Here is a 7,249-nt window from a genome sequence, read left to right on the forward strand (position 1 = left end):
AACGAGAGACAAACCTATAGATTGTATATATTTTGGGGTTTCCATATTTACAGATAAAATTATTCAGGCATCCAGAATGTCTTGCTCAGATGGCTTGAATTTTGAAAGTGAGATACACCTCTTTATACCAGTAAAGCTATTCTTAACAACTATGTCATAACCAAGTTCTTCTTAACTATATATCCAAAGCAATCTCCTCTGAGACACACTTAAAATGTGTTTTCTCATGTTGCAAGCGTTTGGTCTGACAGAGAACAACATGTCCTCACAGTTCTGTAAGAAGTTGATCAATCACATCTGAGCTTCTTAAATAATAAACTTATCCACCTCTCTTGATAGACTTCCCCAACACACACACACACACACACACACACACACACACACACACACACACACACACACACACACACACACACACACACACACACACACACACACACACACACACACACACACACACACATACACTACTACTACCACCACTACCACATGCAACCTCCAGCTGAGCCAAATTTTGCACCAAACTGTCCGCCATGCAAGCCCGAGCCCATGTTTGAAGAGCAGGACATGAAAGCAACAGCCAAGTGTTCACGTGGGCTTGTATCGGATCTTAATTAAAAAGCCTTGCATATTATTTTCTGTAACAAAGGGAAATTTGGGGGTTCATTTAAATCCAATTAGGCCTGTGCTGATGCCTCAGGAGATGAGAGAGAGTAATTGCTGTTTGAACACGAAGGCCTTTGTTTCTGGGCTCCAGTAGATTGATAAAGGCAATAAGCACACAATGTGGAGTGACTGGAGATGGGACGGGGCTGTGAACTTACAGTATGAAGACTTAAACACACCAGGGCCTCATAACAAGACAATTAGTAGTATGGAAATGGTTCCTTGTTTTGTGCAGAAAAAAAATGTGATTGAGCCCCTTGTGCTGCAGGTGTTACTGAAAAGATCAGTTGAGTTAATTGCTTCAGTCATTATTGTGTTACACCACATGCAGTGAGCCTCAGCATAATCAAAGTGCAGACTGCTGGTGTACAATTTCATGAATTGAAACAACATTTACTGATGTTGTAATGTGGCTGGCATCTATTTTTCTTCACAGATTTATCAACTGTCAACGTGATTTAAGAAAGGCTCAGGTGGTCCCCACAATTGGACAAAGTGGGTGGTGGTAATAATCAATAACCCATCCAACTCCGACAAACAACTCCACTTCCACCCCCCCCACACACACACACACACACACTTAACTAACCCCGTTCTTTAAGAGATAGAAATCATAATTCCATAATGTATTTTGCATTTATACACACACAAAAAAAAACTTAAACATGAGTGTTTATTGTTATTATACTACAGGAGGATGTGATTTTGGACACAGCCCTGAAGTGTTGTTGCCAACCTGTCCATGAAGTTACTGGGGATGTTCAAGATATAGCCCAGTGCAAAAAAATAACTCCTCTAAAATGGCAACTTCTATTATACCATAGTTTTTTAGTATAGGCACATAAGCAAAATCTATAACGTGACTGTTAAAGGGGCAGAAGGCTGGATTTAGGCTTTACTTTACATATTTAGACCCCTTGCAGAAAAAAAACGACCAAATGATGCACATAGTGTCACAGCTGCGACTAAATGAGGGCAACAGTCAGTATTGTTGAAGAATCGTCCTCGGTGGTATATTAACGCAAAAAAGTAAAAGCTGCCCAACACTGTGATCCATCACACTGTCTGTGCATGTGTGTGTTTAATGCATGCTCTTGTAATTAAATTAACAAATCAATACCAAGCCACTAAATCCTAACAGCTGCTTCTTAAATGTGTAGAAAAGATTCCTACTTCTATGTGCTCTCACACTCTCACTCAGCTCCGGGACTGTGATCACATATTGCAGGTGAAGTTGCACTCGAGTGAAAAAAAAAACTCAACTTATTTCAACGCCCCTTCCTTCCTCTTACAGGCGCATAGGGAACAAAGCCAGCTACCAAAACTCTCAGGTCACATCTGGAGAGGCTGGAGGTCACATGATTAAGGTCAAAGGGCAGTTTTCTGGCTTTAGGCCAAGGTCAGTGTCTGAGTTCTAGCCTCAGCCAGCCCTTGGCCTTGAGCAGATCAATATGAGCAGGTTTTCTGTTTGCCTCGGTCAAACGATCAATGAGACATTTACATTTAGCCTAGTCACTCAACACGTATCCCAACATCCCCACATTTCCCAACCACAGCCGTCTACAGGATGCTGCCTATTGTCTCACAACTCTCTCAGCCGTGTATCTCTCCCCTTTGTTGTTTATCGGGTCGAAGGTGTTATTTATTTCACGTTTTAGAGATCAACGTCTTGGTACGCTGCCCTCCTCAGGATGATGATTGAGTTATGAGTGTGCGACTTCCCCCTCCTTTCTTTGTATTCAGCACCTCATTAAAATAACCTCATATAAAATCAGTGCACCTCTTCCCTCAGTTCTTCAGGTAGAAACCCATTTTCATTATTCTGATGGTGCTGAAAAAAAATCTCTACAACATGACTGATGTCAAGAGGATGTTTGTTCATTGGGTGTTTGGGCAGATGAAGCCCTGGAAAGTTATTATTCTCTGTTACAGACCTTCTTTTGATTATCAATTTCTGTACTTTTTCTGCGGTTATCAATCTTTTACTTATTAAAAATATATCTTTCTTACTTGTAGTGAGAAACCAGACTGCTATCTTCCGATTCTGCAGTTCTCCTCTAATCTACGGAGCTTTAAGTATCTTTAAGCCCAGTGTTTTATTTTACTATGGTTTCACGACACACAACTTTACTGTTTTGGTACACTGTTAGAATCATTTCTTACAGAAAGGATCTGTTTTCAGTGACACAGCTCTAGATATACACTTCCTGCCAAGCACCAAACACCAAAGTTAGCCGGTGGGCACAATAAAACATTTTACAGCTAAAGAACCTTTATTCCAACAAGAGTTAGTCGAGACCAAAACAAAGCTAAATAAAATTTAATTAAGACTTGTATTTAATTTACAAGCTGACCAGAAACATGACACCAAATGGTCCTCCATATTAGATGAATGTATACAAATGAATCACTATTAAAAACTTAAATGATGAAAATATATCAATTTTTATAGTTTGTAGCTTGTTTATGCTACACATGGACACTGTTATATAAATGCACGATTAAACAGCCACAAATGACCAGCTTATACTGGACTTATTTCTTTATGGGATGTAAAAGGATGTTAATATGACCTACACTGGTTCGTGATTTCAATCCCATTCAGATCAAATAATTTTCAACCCGCATCTGTGTTATAGTTTCGGCTGTGATTATGTCCTGATTTTCAGAAGACTAATTGGTGCTCCTGTTATTTCAATCTCCCCCGAGCAACATCCTTCTGATTTGTTTTCCAATTCCATCTCTTGTCCCTCTACTTTTTTTACAAGCTCTGTGTGAAATTTGACTTTTATGTAAAAATGGAGGAAGTCAAAAATTATAATGTGATGGAAACATGAAACAGCATCATATTGGCCTCGTTGGGAAAAACAGACAAAAATCAAAGCCAGTAAAGTTCATTGGATGGATTGCTGCAATGTCATGTAGATGCTAATGCAGCTGAACATCCAGGTTTATTAAAATTAAAAAAAAGTACAGATCCTGTAATTTCAGGATGGTTGTATTAGTGAATATTTAAAAATATTGTATTCTCTACCTCTGCGTAATTTTAAACCTGTTCAAATAGGGTGACAGTCTAACAATATATTTCTGAGATTGGAAAGAGATTTGCTTGTTTTGTTTTGACAGTCTGTGGTGATTAGTTTTCCTCCATTGCTACTTCGTTAGCTCCTCTCACTCTCGCCATTTGTTGCTGCTATCGTGAACCTCTTTTCTCTGCAGCTTCTCTGTGACATGGGACGTTTAGACAAACTGAAGCTATGTTGTTTGGACAGTGTTTCCTATTAAACGACCCTTCCTTTATATTCACACATGGTGCATTTCCAGTCCCAGAGCAATTATACACATGACTACACTTGGAGCTAAAGGAACAGGCTGAATCTTTATCACCAGCCAAAGAGCAGCAGCACCATGACTTCTACTGAGCCGCCAGCCGTCTGGCCTTGTGTCTCCACTCCCAGTTAAAAAAAAAAAAGAAAAAAAAAAAGAGAATATTATTTCATTCTAATCAAATAACCAAGAATTGGACAAGAACAGTTAACATAGGCCTCAATTAGCATTTTGCACTCTTTGCCAAAATGTCTTCCCTCATACAGCTCATATAGTTATTCACAATTCATATTAGTTCCATCATATCACCTACAGAATGGACTAGTTGTAAAGCAACAATGGCAAGAGAGCAATAGCGATCAAAGTCCTGATGCCACTTCTGTAACTTAGTTACGGTCTCTCGTTGAGCATTTTTAGCAGCCTTTCAGAAAACATTAAACATGTTCTCAGGCTTTACTATCCTTATTTGAACATGGACTGCCATCTAGTACAGCTCTCCCTCACTTCAAAAAATAAAACAGTTCCATGTAAACTTAAATGTGACAATTACATACATATGCACATCATCGTAACGTTTCTTTCAAACTCCACCAGCCCTCTCTGATCATCTAAGTCTCCCATCTTAACTGTTTTCATCATTTTCTTTCTTTCTTCCTGTCCTCTCTTTTAATTTTGTCTTTTCATGTCTGAAACAGTCACCACTCACTCACTGACTTATTTGTTCATTTTATATTTGAGATATGACAGCAAGCATTTATCACTTGGCCAAAAGAACTACACAAGTGTCAACAACCGGTGGGAAAACCTTCTGCAAATCCACCATCACTGTGAGGTACTGTACATCAAACTAAAATCCAATATTAATTTTAATGGAATAAATTCAGCCAATATAAAAAGATCTATACTCAGTTTGTTTGTGCCTGACTTGGCTTCTTAATAAAGTGTTCCACAGACAAACACTAGAATGCTAGTTCAGGCTATTTAAATGATATGACAATGTTAGCATTAGCACCAACCCTGTTCAATAAATGTGTGTGAATGTCTAAAAAAAGATTTTTAAAAAAGGAGGTTCACTGTTTCTGATCATTCTATTGCATGAATGCAGCATTTGTTTCAAGTGTCTAAGTCTTATGGAAAATTGTGTGGTAAAGACTGCTTATGATAAATGAATGGAATCCAGATGTGATAAATGCAAACGATATCGTCGTCTTCCACAAAGAAAAAGCGTAGATTTTTTTTCTTACTCCCAGAAGAGAACTTGTATATTCCAGGTAACTCAGGCCTCTGTACGGTATTATCACTGGCTTTACACAGTTCCTGGTGGTCTTCATTTACGTGCTCAAGTTTTTTGCCAAGTTAGACTTACAGTGGAAACTGAATTTGATGGTGATTTATTGGCCCTTTGTATCAAATTAACATTATGAAATACAAAATGTCACCATAGCGTAAAGTGTTCCAAATATGGTTAAACAGTCCTTTAGCCTTCTTGCATATCTATTGTCTGGAACATCTTTACTGACTGGTGTCCAAATCAAAGAGAGTCTTTCAGAATGAGGAGAAACATGTTCTGAAATGAGTGGCACTGCCCTTTAACAGCCCCTCTTTCCGTAATTCTTCCAGGTCTAAGCAGTGTCAGGAAATCTGGCAGCGGCTCAGATGAAGGAAGACGAGGGAAGATGTTTGAACCTGCTCCGTCTTTTCAGTGTCCCAGTGGGGAGTGTATATGAAAAGGCAAGTCATGTATTATTTAGAGTCCAATCTGACTTTGTGCTTGATCAGGGTTTGATTGAGAAGAGCTGTGACTGGGTTTTCCCGTTCCCCCACACCCCGTGTAAAAATGTGAATGTCTGCTCTCAAATGAAGGTGAACTTGTGACCTACACACAGAACTCGGTCTGTACCTGCACACACTGAATGGAAAGTGGAGGAAATGCATCTGCTATCATGTGATCAGAATACCTTCAGAAACATACTCTCATAGACAGCAGTGGGATAAACTGCAGTCTGTGTGGAGGTGTTTTTAAGCACTAATAGAGAAGAGAGAGGGCACCTAAGTATTGGGAATGTGTCAGGACCACAGGGACCGGTGTTTTAGCCAAACCCTAATTAAACTGGAAACTCCAAGAGGTGCGCTCCTCTGCTGTTCAGCAAACGAGCCATAGCTAATATGCTCCTTAAGTCATTAGCAGCTGTGATACGTAGCATCATAATCCCACGGCAAGATGCTCGGGTGCTCGTGAACTAGTTTTTAAGTGTGTAATTACTGTATCAGAAAAAATTATACTAATAAATGTTACAACGTAAATCGCTAACATACATGTACATCATGCAATGTACATGTATAAAACAAGCAAGGAAAAAAAACTAGGAATAAACTAGGCATCAAGATACATCTATTCAACTGGATCTAAATCCATTAATCTAGTCTCAGCCTGCTTCTTCCAATAACTGTCACAGATTTAAAACTCAATGCTTCAGAGACACGCGTACGTGTGGCGCAGTATAAACATCCACATATTGAAATTGTGAATGTATCATTTAGAACCAACAGCATATCTACAAAGTATTTGTTAGACTTAAACCCCTCCATATATTTTCTGCATGTTCATCTACCCTACATCGGTTGGAAAGGAAAATCAATACAAGAAAGTGGCTTTCACCTTGATTCACCTAATCAGTGAGAATGTACTGCACTTTGCCTATAAAGAAAATAAACCTTTCCTTCCCCAGAACATTTCTTGAGTCAATTAAGCTTTTAAAAGTTTTTATCTCTTAGTTTGGAGGACGTAGTTAGCAGAGGCCTTTCTGCATTTAGGGTGCGTGTTTTGCATGTCTCTCCTGTAAATGTACTGGTCTCCTGAGATGCTCATAACGGAGCATGAAAGTGTTAAAGTGTGACATTAATGTATAGATCGTTTAGATTTTAAGCTTTATGACAGTAATTTCCTTTATTACACAGAACTATGGTTGTTTCATGCATTTTCTGATCAAATAATCTGCATTAAAGCAGCCAGGCTGCAGTACTTGAGTTTAAAAAAAGAAAAGAAAAATGCCACAGCATCTAATCTTTTCTATTTCAGTTTGATAAAAAAAAAAAAAAAACAACTGAAGGTTTCCAAAGTAAAGATCTTTTCCAAGCAATCTGAAGGTGTGATGAGGCCAATGTGAATTTAAATCCTACGTCATAAAAACCAAAAGAAGTCAAGTTTCTTATAGTTGTAAATTACTGTAAGTATTGTTGCATACTATATATGTTG

The sequence above is a fragment of the Brachyistius frenatus genome, unplaced genomic scaffold (genome assembly GCF_029030835.1).
Source record: "Brachyistius frenatus isolate BFR_SWC_R1_liver_20210118 unplaced genomic scaffold, ASM2903083v1 Contig_70, whole genome shotgun sequence".
Classification (NCBI taxonomy): Eukaryota; Metazoa; Chordata; class Actinopteri; family Embiotocidae; genus Brachyistius; species Brachyistius frenatus.